At 40.1% G+C, this 16,365-nt stretch overlaps 1 protein-coding gene across 1 annotated transcript in view; it reads left to right on the top strand.

Annotated features, from left to right (window-relative positions):
• Positions 1-8,830: 8,830 nt before the first annotated feature.
• LOC133115312 (BAI1-associated protein 3-like) overlaps positions 8,831-16,365 on the top strand; it is a 174,910-nt gene continuing 167,375 nt past the window's right edge. The window contains exon 1 of the mRNA XM_061225163.1: positions 8,831-8,952. The gene's annotated coding sequence lies outside the window, so the exon portion shown is untranslated. The remainder of the gene's footprint in view (positions 8,953-16,365) is intronic.

The following is a 16,365-nucleotide window of genomic DNA, read 5'->3' as shown; positions in this document are numbered from 1 at the left end:
ACCCCAGTTAATCCACCCCTGGACTGGTTCTCCTCTCTTAACCCAGCAGTTAATAAATTTTACTGGAAAGGCAATAGCCCCAGAATCACACTCCAAAAACCCAAACAGTACGGTGGACTAGACGCACCAAACATTTATCACTATGTTCTCTCTCACAAGCTTCAGTATATCCAACACTGGTCCAACAATTCCACCACTGCCTGGCTCAACATTGAACAGACACTTTGTAAATAACTTCCTATTCAACATATTGCTTTCATAGATAAATCAGACAAATCCCAAGGTTACCACCCTAACTGCCTGGTGGAAATCAAACAAAATGCTTAACCTTAAATTCTCCCCTTCCACTCTCAGTCCTCTTTGGCACAACCCCAATAATAAGCCCATCAACTTCGCTGCTTGGAAACGGAGAGGAGTAGCCAGTCTAGGTCACCTCTTCAGTGATGCCTCTTCATGACCTTCAGCGTTCTTAAACAAACATACAACTTACCAAACCATTGACAATATCAGTACATTCAGTTGAAAGAGACCTTAAAGAAGTAAACTGATATTCATAATTTCCATAACACCCCCCCCCCCTTATTACAAAACTAATATCTTTCAAACCCCAAAAATTTCTATCACAGATCTATAAACTCTTCACACCATGACAATACCTTTTCATTATCAATAGAAAAATGGACACAAGACTTGAACATACATCAGTCAGAGAGTAACTGGAATACCATATGCAACAACACTTTCACTATGCCAACAAACTCCAAAATCCAATTAATCCAATCCAAGGTACTTCATAGAGCACATATCACCACCCATAAAACTTATGGGCTTCACAGCCAGCAATACCTGCACACACTGCCCTAGTGCAATAGACAACCACTTTCATTCATTTTGGCTCTGCTCCCCTGTTGGTCGGAGGTCATGGGGGAGATCCTCAACCTTAGCATCCCACTCACCCCTACCATCTGTTTGCTAGGTGACCTCTCCTCCCTCACAATCCCACAACATATCCAACCATTCATCCTCATTACTTTAACCCTGACCAAGAAAACCATATTACTTAACTGGAAAGACAAAACAAAAGTATCAATTAACCACTGGCTCATTCTGCTAACCGACCATTCTAATCTTGAAAAATACATCGCTACCCTAAAAGATAAAATAACCTCTTTCAATAATACCTGGTCTCTTTTTCTGCTATACATTCAGAGCTGATTCCTCCCTTCACCATTCATTTCAAACTCTGTTCCAAGTAACTATCAATCACACCAATATATCTAAATATGGCATGATATTATCCTTATCCCTCCCCACCTCCGTTCTTTCTTTTTTTAATGTATAAATGTATGTGCTTTTTGTAAATAAGCAGTGTTTTGTATTATATTGTCTCATAAATTTCAATAAATTAATACAAAAATAATAAAAATACAAAAATAAATAAAAGAGTCCGAGTCAAGTCTCAAGTCTCCAGAATGGTGCAGTATGGCTATAGAAATTCATCACGATTCCTATGCTAATTAAAGATATATATTTTATATATGACATCAAGTGTGTGACAACTGAAGACGCAGTATTATCAGGGGCTCACAAAAAGATAGTGGTTATTTCATTTATTTATTCATATATCGATGAACTACCACGCCTGAGCCAATGTTTTGGCAAAGCCTTTAGCTGGAGAAAGGCTTGCCAAAACCTCAGGTCTGGTGTGGTAGGTAATTGATATATCAATAAATAAGATAAAATAAATAACTATTCTATTTTTAAGAACTGTGTGACTCATGTGACATAATGTAAGCATTACCATGGGCTGTAATATCACATGATGATCAATAACAAAATAGGGGTCGGTTACATGAACACAGATTAATCCTAATCCTGGACTTTGTGTGGATAACCTAGTCTAAAAAATGTAGTCTAGGACTCGGCTTAATCTGCATCTGCGACTCAAGAATTATAATTATAACTTTATTTGTAAACTAAGTTACAACGTGCTGAAATTTGAATTAGGTTGCAGTATTCGTTTATTAATATACTCCTACTTTTAATTTTTAAATGAAAGGCAACTGTTAAGCATTTACTTTAATCATTAAAAAAAAGAGGTATTATTTATGAAAGAAATCGGGACTACATCTACATTATGTTATAGGAAAACCTCAAATCCTAAGGAATGCCAGTGCACTATTGCATAGTAAAAATTAAAGATCTTTTCAAAACTGCATGCATACATTACATTAATGGTATTTGGCAGACACTCTTATCCAGAGCAATGTATAACAAAGTGCATATCCATAACCAGGGATAAGTGCGCTGAAGGACCCTAGAGGGAAGTACAATTTCAACTGCTACCTGTACAACAAAGATAAGGACCGGGGCCTATTTGATCATCATCATTTATTTATTTTATTTTATTTATTTATTTATTTTAATTGTAATACTGCAACACGCAAATGTATGAACAAACCGCTTACCTAGCCAAACACACTTACCTAGCCAAACTAAACATCCTGATACACAAGTAAATCACAGAAAGACAACAATTAAGGCTTACAGGGAGAGGCAGGGAGGGACAGGGAGAGGTGCTGCTTGAAGAGGTGTCTCTTCAGTTTGTACTTGAAGATGGAAAGAGATTTTACTGTTCTGACCTCAACGGGGAGTTCATTCCACCACCGTGGAACTTCCACCTTGTGAGCGTGAGGTGGAAGTTCGGAGAGGGGGAGGTGCCAAGCGGCCTGTGGAGGCCGAACAAAGAGGTCTGGCAGGGGTGTAGGGTCTGAAGATTTTTTGGAGGTAAGCTGGGGCAGACCCCTTAATTGCTTGGAAGGCTAGCACCAATGTTTTGAATTTGATGAGAGCCATGACAGGCTGCCAGTGGAGGGTGACGTGAGTGTTTTGGGAAAGTTGAAGATCAGACAAGCTGCTGCATTCTGGGTAAGTTGGAGGGGTCTGATGGCGGACGCTGGGAGGCCAGCCAAGAGGGAGTTGCAGTAGTCCAGGCGGGACAAAACCATCGCTTGGACCAGGAGCTGGGTTGAGTAGGGGGTGAGAAAGGGGTGGATTCTCCGTATGTTGTATAGGAAAAACCTGCATGACCGGGTCGCCGCCGCAATGTTCTCGGAGAGGGACAGTTTGCTGTCCATCACCACGCCGAGGTTCCTTGCACAGGGTGATGGCGTCAGTGTGGTATCCCCTAGGGAAATGACTGTGACACAAGCCTGCATTTTTTAAATTAAATGAAACACATCACATCCCAGTCTTCAATTGTGGACCTGCAATTTCAAAGTGTTTAGGGTACAATAGGTCAGATTTTTGTGTTGTTACCATTGTAAATCCCTTCCTATCATTGAAAAAGGCTCACTGACATGTTGACTCACCCTCTGCCTGTGTTTATAGTCCTTAAATTCGGGTTTCAAAGTGTACATTTGTTGGGCCGTCAAATGTATCAATACAGCTGTACAGCAATTAAAGCTCATTGGTTGAAAAATGGTTCCAACTGCCTTAGCCAATGGCATTCTGGGGGCTTATTCTGATTGTTCATGTCCCAGCATATCTAGTTATAAAACAATACCAGTTATCGGTAGCAACAAGCAAATTAGCTATAATTAGCTTTAAGAATTTACAAATAACCATTTACGTTAAAATATAGGCAATACAAACTAGATAAGCAATTTTGTAATTTTGGGGGGAATTGCACTTATGATGACTGTATGTTTAGAACAGCACTTCATGTGTATTTTACTAGTTATGGATGTGTTGCTTTAACTTGTGGAAGAACCTATGCACTTGTAAGTTGCTTTGGATTAAAAGCGTCTAAAATGACTAAAATGTAAAATCTCTCAATCTCAATTCTCAATACAATACAGGCATGTCGAGGACCCGGCCCTAGGCCCCCCTGATAAGAGATTGACAGGGGATGGGTTAGGAAGGAATGCATTGTTAACCCCTCGCACACGCCATTGAGGTTGTAGTAAGAACGCCCGTAAGAAGAAAAATACGTGGTTCAGAGATAATGAGCAGCCATACTTGTCAGTAGAGGAGTCTGAAGTCGGGGGACTTAGATTTAGGGTTTTAAGGAGCAAGGTTAAAGTTCTGACTGAGAATACCCCAACCCTACAGGGGAGGGGCACAATGCCTGGCTAAAGAAAAAAAATAAGGAAAACGGAAGGGTTGTCAATACCGAAAGAATATTAAGAGGCTTTAAGGGCCTTCCTGATTATAATCTGATAATGTATTGGATAGATTCAAAGGACTGACTGTAGAAGAGTTGGATGATGATTTACACTCAGCTATTGGCTGGATGTCCTTTGTAGATCCCTTAAGGCGCCGCGGAGAGGGGCACCTGAAGAGTGTGTTGAGATGGTGGAGGGCACTAACTTCTGGCTTGTATGAAGTAAAAGTTTGGAGAGAGTCCAAGGAGAGATTATGACAGGGAGACAAATACCAGTGATGAATAGGTTCGTTAAAAATTACATAAGAGCTAGTGTTTTTCCACTCGTATATTAAGATGGTGGAAATTCCCAACCGGAGGGGTACATGAGATAAAGTATTGGGGAAATTTCTTTTGAGGTATGAGAAAATGACAGTGGGAAAAACAGAAGTGATGAATATGGTCACTAAAAAACAAGTTACATAAGAGATAAATGTCTTCCCGCTTGAAATATTGGGGACATTTCTTATCAAAAAGGTACACTTTTGTATGCAAAAAAGATATATAAGGAATAAGCTTTTAGACCTTAGGATGGCATCTTAGAATTTTGCTTCAGAAGATATCTAAGGGCTGTTGAAGAGAGAGCAACGCAGGACAGCTGTAGTCAAGCTGGAGTGGCGCGCTCCCTCTGCGCGCCACTCCAGGATATAGATATGGAGAGAGGAGTGACGTACGCGGTGCGGACTTAGCCCAAGAGTTGTGGCAGCAGGACTGTTGTCGAAGAGGTGTTCATGCGCATCCCTCATCATACAGAAAAGCTGGTGAAAGAGTTAAAGGGCTTTTACGACATGCTTGGAGCCGTGAACTGCACCTGGAGGCCAACAGACGGGACGCGGGGTTCCTCCACGCTACAGAACACCTTCCTGCTGGACCCACGCAAGAACCTGAAGCCTCCCCCCCTAACCTCAGTGTCAGTGAGGAGAGGCATATGCTGCGGCTGCACTGCAAAACCCCCGACGTGTTCAAAGACATACCAGTGCACATCCCATACAACTGGCAGGAGAAGTACGAAGTGCAAAGTCACGTCTTTCGAAAGTCTGGGTCCTGATCCTGCCCCAGATTCCCAAACCAATGCAGCTGTTCAAAGAGCTCATCAACAGCAAGGAGGAGGGATCAAATCCCGCAGAAAACGAGATGGCTATATTTAGGGCGTGGGTGGTAATTATAATCTATATTACTTGTAAAAGTAGGAAAAGTAGTACATAGAAGCTCAAAGTTATAAGTTTCCTTTCATTTTTATGTCTTTTATTTTTTAGTAAGATACTATATACGATATAAATAAGTAGTAGACTTTAGGGGTGTTCGTACCCATTGTATTAATGGAAGTTCAGTAGCTTTTATCTCCGTGAAGGGGGAGCCATAAGATAAGGTAAAGGCCAAAGAGGAGGATGGGTATTTGAGGGGTGTACCTTGACTTTTAAACATCATGGTGGAAAGGTAAATTAGAAAAAGCTAAAGGGGTATATGAAACTTGCATGTGATCAGCAAACTGAAAGATGATATTTACACTGTAATCTGTATAACTCTATTCTTTTGATTGATTATAATAAAGTATATCTTACTCTAATCATATGTGATAAAGATTCTTTAGAGGAATACATTGAATACAGGACATCGAATACCAGATTTGCATCACACCCTTCACTTCGAGACTGGGCTGGAAGTTCAGTAGAACTTACCAGGGCTCCAGAACGTTCGGAGTACTTGAGTTCGTCCCCGAGACACCTCCTCGTGGGGTACTGCTCGTGGGAACGTGAGGTCTGAGCTCGGCAAGGGGTCCGTGGCTCACGACAGGCAAGCCATTTACAACCCAAAAATAAAAATGATGGAGCAAGTGCCGACTGAGTTGAACTGTCATGTTCTGATTGATTAGACTTTATGTTAATTTTTTGGTGAACCACTCTTTTGTGTGGGCGATCTAAACAAATGTTCCTATAGTATTTAATGAAAAATTAGGAATTTGAACCAATATTTGAACAAATCACTTCGACCCTAATTTTACAAGCTTGTTCTCAATTTTCAAAACCTTAGACACAACACTCAAAATGGTAAGCACTTCTAACACAGCTCGTCTGAGAGAGAGATAGCCTCTGCCGCTGTCCATGCTGGCAGGAAGGTTAGTGAAGAGCAAAAAGGGCAAAATAGGGCTGGACAATGGATTCTCCTCGATTGAAAGATTGAAAACCCCTGTGACAAAGGATGGTGATAAAATCTTACATAAAAAATGGATCCTGTTCCAAAGTAATTGGTGTCGATTTATTTATCGTAAAACATTCATGATTGAATGTAATCTGTTTCCACGAAACTATGCTTTTTTGGAGTAATGTTCCAGTTACTTATTTTGGGTAGTTGGATATATTGATAGTTAAATGCATTGAAATCAATAAAAAGACAGTATTTTCAAATGTAATGTGTGTATTTCATTTTGAATACTTTGAACGTTAAGTTGTGTCATTGTGAACAAGTGATTTGGTTCAGCGAACAAATGTTTTTTGTTTATGTATATTGTATCCAAGCAATTGAAAAAACTGTTTAGAGTTTTTAAAAATGGGGATTTCGATTATCCGTTTAGAATTTTATGTTTTTAATGACCTCAAGGTTCTGAAATTAGTGTCAAAGTGATTATAAAAAACTGTAATTAGGAGGGTTACAGAGGTTATGTGATTCAACTGGGATGGTTAGAGAGGTTACATTATTTAACTGGGAGGATTAGAGGGTTTGTATGATTTAACTGGGAAGGTTTGAGGGATTATATGATTTCACTGGGAGGGTTACAGGGATCATATGATTGAACTTGGAGGGTTTCAGGGGCTATATGATTTAACTGGGACGGTTCTAGGGGACGTGATTTAACTGGAGAGATTAAATGGGTAATATGATTTAACTGGAGCGATTAAATGGGTAATATGATTGAACTGGAGAGATTAAATGGGTAATATGATTTAACTGGAGAGATGAAATGGGTAATATGATTTCACTGGAGAGATTAAATGGGTAATGTGATTTAACTGGGAGGGTTTCAGGGGCTATGTGATTTAACTGGGAGGTTTAGATTGGTCATATGATTTAACTTTGGGGGTTAGAGGGGTGATATGATTTAACTGGGAGGGTTATAGGGGTGATATGATTAAACTGGGAGGGTTATTGGGGTGATATGATTTAACTGAGAGGGTTATATGAATTTTATAATTTAACTGGGAGGATTAGAAGAATTATATGATTTAACTTGGAGGGTTATAAGAGTCATATCATTTAACTGGGAGGGTTGGATGGGTTATGTGATATAACTGGGATGGTTAGAGGGATTATATTATTTCACTTGGAGGGTTATATGGGTCATATGATTAACTGGGAGGGTTACAGGGGTGATATGAGGGCGACATTGGCTCAGGTAAGAGCAGTCATCTGGCAGTCGGAGCATTGGCGGTGCTTTCCACCCTAGGTGTTTGGAAGTGTCCCTGAGCAAGACGCTTAAAAATTATCCCGACGACCTGGTTTGTGCCTTGCATGGCAGCCAATTGCAGTTGATGTGTGAGTGTGTGTATGAATGAGAAGCATCAATTGTACAGCGCTTTGGATAAAGGCGCTATATGAATTCCAACCATTTACTATGATTTAACTGGGAGGTTAGAGGGGTTATACTATTTAAAAGTGAGGGTTAGACGGGTTATATGGCTTAAATGGGATGGGTACAGGGGTTATATGATTAAATTGGGAGGGTTCAAGGAGTTATATGATTTAACTGAGAGGGTTATATGAGTTTTATAATTTAACTGGGAGGATTAGAGGGGTTATATAATTTAACTGGGATGGTTAGAGGGATTATATTATTTAAATTGGAGGGTTATATGGGTCATATGATTTAACTGGGAGGGTGAGATGGGTCATATGATTTAACTTGGGGGGTTAGAGGGGTTATTTCATTTAACTGGAAGGGTTAGAAGGGTTATGCGATTTAACTGGGAGGGTTAGTGCGGGCATGTGGGTGATTGGAGAGAAACAGCTTTCGTAGAACACAATGTGGAAAAACATGATCGATCATACTAATCAGGGTTCATAATGTAACCATGACTTTCTGCCCGTGAAGTATTTATCAGGACATCTGTCTGACAAAGACAAAGGCACCAGCTCTGTTTTCTTGGCTATAGAATTTGAGTGGTATACATATGAGTTCCAGTATGAGTAGTATAGTATGAGTTGCAGTCTGCGAGTGTGGTAACTTGCTATTCACGTTAGCGCTCGTTTTGAGTACAAATGTTAAAATAAGATAAAGCTGCCGGATAAAATAACCCAAGGCATGATATAAAACAACTAAGCTTTTCTAAAAAGAAATCGAATCGTATGCTAGAGCTTACGTGTCACAACGCTTGCAGACAAAATGAGGGAATTAACTTGAAGATACAGGTGGAGTTCATGGAAAAGGAGACTCCAGGCCGTGCGGTAGGATGCCAGAGGGGAGATCTCATACCCCTTAGCAACAGCCCCAGGCAGGAGCGCTGATGCTCCTTAGCAACAGCCCCAGGCGGGAGCGCTGATCCTGCGCTTCCCTTGACCATACATGGCATGCGGCAGGAGTGCAGAAGAAAACTGAGGTGGAAAAAAAGAAAGATTTTGCCCTGGTGAAGTAGAGTACCTGTGCGTTTGCGCTGTACGCTCCAATCTCGCATCACCTCCGCGCACTCCACTTCTTCTGAAGCAAGCTGAGACGCACGCACATCATCTCAACGCAGTGAATGCAAAGTCCACAGGTGAGCGTCATTCTCTTGTCATTTTTATAATTCAAACTTTATCCTTGGAGGCCGGAATATTATGTGCTGCTTTCTCAGCGCTCGGAGAACGGAGATGCATATCCAACATGCCACAGGTGCCCGTTTATCGGTTAGGCTACTTCCAATCTGTTATTTATCGTGTTGACGTCTACACACCAGTCCATATTTTTAGGATAACGGTTGATATTAGTTTTTTCTTCGAATGAGTTTTCGAATTCCAATTAAAAACAGAAATGTATTCCGAAGTAACCTACAATCTACACCTATTCTATGTTATGCAGACCGTTGTGACGACTGCTTATTTTACGTATATTTATTGTGAAATTTCCTGCAATGAATCAAAAATTTCACCTGCGACTGTCGTGCACGCAGTTGTCTCTGAATTAATGACGCATATACTTTGACAGATGTCTGTTCAAACAAAACAAAAAAACCGACTAATTTTCCCATGCGTATTCTGATCTCTGGTAGGCTAATTTATCATCTCAAGCGTTTCGTTTGTGTCCACTCAGTGTGACTCATTCTGTCGGCAGAATTAGATGAGCAACGTCAATACATAATAATATAACCTACGCTTCAATGTGATGAATGTTGAATACCCCCTAAGTCGACTACGCGCGTTTTCCACATATTCTGTGGCTAGACAGATTCATTTTTTGTCCGACTGTGATTAATCTTGTGTGATTCGTTATATTATTTGGAAGGGAATCTCCATAGTATGCATTAACATTCTTGTGAGTGACGTAATTATTCATTTCAGTTCAGTTCGATTCTTAGTTTTTCTTAAAACGTAGCCTCCCCGAGCTGCTTCTTGCATGTTCATCATTGCAATTCCACGTAATTCGTGTGAAACGTATTTTCGAAGAGCTACTGAACGTCAGCGAATGGGCTCCAAAGTAGTGATGTGCCAGATCAAGAATGAGGTTCCTGTGTTTTGTCATCTTAAACTTTTCTGTGACGGAAACACCGTGCTCTGGCTCTTAACGTGTGCAAGTGAATAACGTGTGCGACTGAAATATTGACATGTTATCATTTGTTTAATGTCAAATGTAAGGCCACTGGAAACGAAACCGTGTCTATTATATTTAGCCACGGAATTCTATGACGGTTAGACCGAATCGATTTGCATATCTTGTAGGGTCTGGTGACTGTGTAAATTAGGGAAATTATACGAATATGTTATATTGCTTTAGAATGGTACTTAGTTTTCTCAGCGTAGTGGATTTAAATAATTGGTTTTAATGAAAATGGTGCTGATGTATTAGACCTGCTTTGCTTTTTGAATCACAAATCAGCCAGTAGAAAACATTATTGTGTGTGTGTGCTTGTGTGTGTGTGTATGTGTGTGTGTGTGTATATATGCATTTGTGTGTGTGTGCGCTTAAACCTGTGTGTACGTGGATCAGGCCTATGGACTATGTGTGCCTGTGCCCATATCTGTTTATGTGTCTGTGTTTAACAGATGGCACAGTAACTACAATATTGTGCTCAGAGCCTCACTCATACACACAGGCATGTGGATTTATATTTAATCATACTTAAATATAAATAATGCATAATGTGTGCCAACCAACCCCACCCACCTCTTTGCAAATATAATGTTACCCAGCAAACATGACTCATCACAGACTTTCAAATCTTATATCAATATGCCTTCTTTGGCATGTCATGTTTTATTTACATTATCTTAAAATCTTTGTCATGGTGCCTTAAATGACTTTGCAATCAGGGTTGATTTGGCAGAAGCACCATCGCATGACTGGTGTAATTCCAAATTTTCTCTGATTAGCTGACATTTCAATAAAAGCGCACCAACAAGCAAAATGCACCAACACGAAAACAACATAAGCTAAGGCAAAAAAACGAGGGGGACGCAGACCAGCGAGTATGCAAAAATGTTGTCTTTATTCAGTCCAATTTCAAGCCAGGTAATCAGAGCTCAAACAATGTCAGAATCGAGATGCAAAAGAAAGGTCAAAAAACAAAGCAGGGGTCAATAATCCAAAAACCACAGGCTGAAGTACAAAAAGGGGTAGGCAAAAACGAAGTCGATGAAGTGGAAGGAAAAAGTCAAAATAACCAAATAATCAGAAGGCAAACAAGACAGAAGGGTAAGGCAAACTCGGAATCAATGGCAATCATGAATCATGAATCTCAAATAATCAGGCTTACTATGAATTGGCAACTGAAAATTGATCAATGTTCTGACAAAGAGGCAGAGACTGAGGTTTAAATACATGACGAACGGTGACAAACTAGGCGGGGCTCAGGAGTGAGGAGGGCTAAGCAAATAGACAACAGGTGGAAAACATAATAGGGTAATGATACAATAAGAAGGGGAAACGAAAATGCGGACTGGATGCACATAGACCAACACATAATCCAGACAGCTCCGGATTAGGGAGTGGACATTTGCATAGAGTTAGGAGACGTAGTGATAGCAAGAGAAAGGTGTGAACAATTCACTGAAACTAAGCAAGTAATAGAACAGAGAGGCGGAGTTACAGAGCAGAATTGAAACGGGCAGACAGTAAGTGTGTTAATATAATTAGTACTGTACAATATCTATATTAGTAGTTATTAGTAAGTATAGTGCTATACAACATTAACTAGCGATAAAGCAGGAAGTAATGCGAAACTGGGATGGGATCGTTCAAATCCGGTAATCTCCGGAATCACCCGAATAGTGCAGCACACAGACAGGGGAGTGACTATGGCTCGAAAACATCCTGACACAGACATAACAGGGGATGACGAAATGCAATGGACAGTTATGGATGATAAACAGAAAACCAAATAAAATGAAAATTCATAAATTACGAGAAATAAACAAATAAACTAACAGACAGACTCAGGAACATAACAGGTGTCCAACAAAACAAAGAAAGAACTAAGGTTAAACATCGCTCCAGCCCACAGAGAGAGTGGGAAATCGTGAGTTTATAAATATCATTTAAAAGGAAATTAGGCAACACGTTCAATGAAGTGCAACATGCATCCTTCGTAATGTACAATTTTATTCTTTGCATGAAAACAGTCCCATTAATGTAGTATTTTAGTAATATTATTAGCCAACTACAACTGTAGAATTATTAGTGTACATATTACTTAACAGATTGAGATGTAACTAAGAGCGACAGATTTCATAGGCTTGTGGAGTGAGCTCAGAGTAGTTGGCCACTAGTGGAGTGAGCTTACAACATCGATAAGGTATAGCTAAGAGTGATCCAGACCAACCTTACGGAAGTATGACGTAAAGGAGGTATACTTAGCTTAGAACACTTTGGGAAACACGCTGAAACGTTAAGGTAGAGCTTAAGACAGGGGTGTCAAACTCCAGTCCTGGAGGGCCAAAGTGTCTGCTGTTTTTTAGTGTGTTTCAGCACAAGAGATACATTTCAAAGTCTTTCATTGGCTAAGGAGTCCACACCATTTGTCCTCAGGCCAGTTACAAAATAGTGTTGTGTGGCTACCAGCTTAATACCCCACAATGCAGGTTCCTGTCCCTGATTGGGTGACAGGCAGACACAACAGACGTTGTTACCTATGTATGTGATGTGGACGGAAACCAAATGGTCATAGTCGCCAAAGCATACAGTAAACTCCTGTTTCACACCTATTTACCACCCTGGCTTCCTCCCTGGTGGTGCTGGGCTTTGTTCCTATCCCCCCTTGATCATTGAGTAGGATTGATGTGTTCGGTAACACTGAAGCAGGAAATATATTCTTCCCTACAAAGGGAACAGTTGGCGCACAGTTAACGAGTGGTATCATTTCTGCTGTTGGGTCAGTATAGAATGCGGACAGTTCATGTGGTTATACACTTGCCAAATATATACCACCAGTTTTTCATAGTCAGCCATGTTTTTTGTTTTTTACGTTTGGCGTCGTGCACCTGGAATGCTTGGAGGTCTGAAATTGGACATTTCAACTGGGAAATGTGTAAGCCCCACCCTAACCCAATGACGGAATTTAGCAAGGGTGAAGGTATCTGTGTGCTTCTGGTGTTGCTGAAAGAAAGTTAGGAGGGTTAAATGTTAATGACCACAACGCGGATAGACTAGATCAGCCAATAGATAAACCAAGCCTTCCACTTTCTACTGGTCCAGGCTGACCAGGAATCTCCACAATAGGGCCAATAAGTCAACCTTGTGTTATCTGACTCCATTTAATAATATAATGTCATTTATATATCAAATTTTAGTATTATTGATAATTTAGACGTGATCGCAAAAGGAATCCTGTACCGTAACAGACTCCCTGAACAGTCCTCTGCTGGTCCCACCACATGTCACATCGCACGTCATGTGCATGTCTCATGAGCTGGCTAGATGTCTATTTGAGAGGTTGCATAACATGCTACTTTTGAGTGTGTCCGATCGGCTCAGGGACCCAAGAAGTCTATGGTTTCTGTCTATGGAAACTGCCCAAAGATAGGTGTGCCAAGCTTGTGGCATCATATTCAAAAAGACTTGAGGCTGTAATTGCTGCCAAAGGTGCATCAACAAAGTATTGAGCAAAGGCTGTGAACATGTACATGTGATGTCTTTTTTTTTCTTTAAAAAAAAATAATAAATTAGCCAAAATTTCAAAAAAAAAGTATTTCATGTTGTCATTATGGGGTGTTGTGTGTAGAATTTGTAGGAAAAAAATGTACATGTACACCGTCGGTTTCACGTCAAAAAAGGAGATGCATACAAGGAAAAGCACCTCATACCTACCATTAAATGATGGTGGATCATTGATGCTTTGGGGCTGTTTTGCTGCCAGTGGTCCAGGGGCTCTTGTTAAGATCAATGGCATAATGAATTCCACCAAGTACCAGGACATTTTATCCAAAAACCTGGTTGTCTCTGCCAGGAAGCAGGTGGACCTTCCAACAAGATAATGACCCCAAACATACTTCAAAATCAACACAGAAATGGTTCCGTGAACAAAATCAATGTTTTGCAATGGGCATCTCAGTCTCCGGACCTAAACCCTATCGAAAACATGTGGTCTGAATTGAAGAGGGCAGTCCATAAGCGCAAACCTAAGGATATGAAGGATATTGAATGGTTCTGCATGGAGGAATGGTCCAAGATCCCTCCAAATGTGTTCTCCAACCTTATTAAACATTATAGAAATAGGCTCAGTGCCGTTATCCTTGCCAGGGGAGGCTGCAGTACTAAAAACAAGGGTGCCAGTAATTGTGAAACTTAAAAAAAAAATAATAATAATAATAATTTGAAAAATGTGTAATTTTGGTTGATTCCATTGAATCATTAATAAAGTAAATATTTTCCACATTTTGGAAAAGTACAATATATCTGAGTATATTATTTGTTTTCTACAGTCTTTTTTGCTAATTTTCTTCAAGGGTGCCAATAATTCTGGACCAGGCTGTATATAAATGTTTTTGTTAGTTTTTAAAACTAAGTAAAAGCATATTAAGACATTTTAAATGAGCAGAAACATCTAGACATGTGTATACTATAATGTTTGAAAAGTTTTAGTTATGAGTTTCTATGACAAAAGAGTTAGGTATTACTTAGGATTTTTTATCTCTCTCTCAGTCGCAGTGCAAAAGCTTGTCCGTTGGTGAAATAGGTGGTGCCAGTCTGTAGGATGTTCTTGGTCCGCAAGCCAGTTGGAAATGAACAGAGACAGAGAGTTGAAGGATGTCATGTGTCTTGAATGGGGAGCCAATGCCGTGGTGAGGGCTTGGAAAGGCGTAAAAAAAAAAAGAAGCAATATTCTTTGTAGCTAACTACTGGTATAAATGTAATCCTTATACTTACAGTGGTGTGAAAAAGTGTTTGCCCCCTTCCTGATTTCTTATTTTTTTGCATGTTTGTCACAATTAAATGTTTCAGATCGTCAAACAAATTTAAATATTAGTCAAAGACAACACAAGTAAACACAAAATGCAGTTTTTAAATGAAGGTTTTTATTTATTATTATTAAGGGAGAAAAAAATCCAAACCTACATGGTCGTGTGTGAAAAAGTGATTGCCCCCCCCCTGTTAAAACATAACTTAACTGTGGTTTATCAAACCTGAGTTCAATTTCTCTAGCCACACCCAGGCCTGATTACTGCCACACCTGTTCTCAATCAAGAAATCACTTAAATAGGACCTGCCTGACAAAGTGAAGTCGACCAAATGATCCTCAAAAACTAGATCAAAATCATGCCGAGAGCTAAAGAAATTCAGGAACAAATGAAAAGTAATTGAGATCTATCAGTCTGGAAAAGGTTATAAAGCCATTTCTAAAGCTTTGGGACTCCAGCGAACCACAGTGAGAGCCATTATCCACAAATGGCGAAAACATGGAACAGTGGTGAACCTTCCCAGGAGTGGCCGGCTGACCAAAATTACCCCAAGAGCACAGCGACGACTCATCCAAGAGGTCACAAAAGACCCCACAACAACTATTGCCTCAGTTAAGGTCAGTGTTCATGACTCCACCATAAGAAAGAGACTGGGCAAAAATGGCCTGCATGGCGAAAACCACTGCTGAGCAAAAAGAACATTAAGGCACGTCTCAATTTTGCCAGAAAACATCTTGATGATCCCCAAGACTTTTGGGAAAATACTCTGTGGTCTGACGAGACAAAAGTTGAACTTTTTGGAAGGTGTGTGTCCCATTACATCTGGCGTAAAAGTAACACCACATTTCAGAAAAAGAACATCATACCAACAGTAAAATATGGTGGTGGTAGTGTGATGGTCTGGGGCTGTTTTGCTGCTTCAGGACCTGGAAGACTTGCTGTGATAAATGGAACCATGAATTCTGCTGTCTACCAAAAAATCCTGAAGGAGAATGTCCGGCCATCTGTTCGTGACCTCAAGCTGAAACGAACTTGGGTTCTGCAGCAGGACAATGATCCAAAACACACCAGCAAGTCCACCTCTGAATGGCCGAAGAAAAACAAAATGAAGACTTTGGAGTGGCCTAGTCAAAGTCCTGACCTGAATCCTATTGAGATGCTGTGGCATGACCTTAAAAAGGCGGTTCATGCTCGAAAACCCTCCAATGTGGCTCAATTACAACAATTCTGCAAAGATGAGTGGGCCAAAATTCCTCCACAGCGCTGTAAGAGACTCATTGCAAGTTATCGCAAAGGCTAAGGGTGGCCCAATCAGTTATTAGGTTTAGGGGGCAATCACTTTTTCACACTGGGCCATGTAGGTTTGGATTTTTTTTCTCCCTTAATAAAATTCTCCCTTCATTTTAAAAACTGCATTTTGTGTTTACTTGTGTTGTCTTTGACTAATATTTAAATGTGTTTGATCTGAAACATTTAAGTGTGACAAACATGCAAAAAAAGAAAAAAAAAAAAGAAATCAGGAAGGGGGCAAAAACTTTTTCACACCACTGTACATGCAAACAGTCCTTTTTAAGGTATTG

This window comes from Conger conger, chromosome 16 (genome assembly GCF_963514075.1).
Source record: "Conger conger chromosome 16, fConCon1.1, whole genome shotgun sequence".
NCBI classification, from domain to species: domain Eukaryota; kingdom Metazoa; phylum Chordata; class Actinopteri; order Anguilliformes; family Congridae; genus Conger; species Conger conger.
Note: the sequence above shows the minus strand (reverse complement) of the source record. Positions and strands in the feature narration are given on the sequence as shown.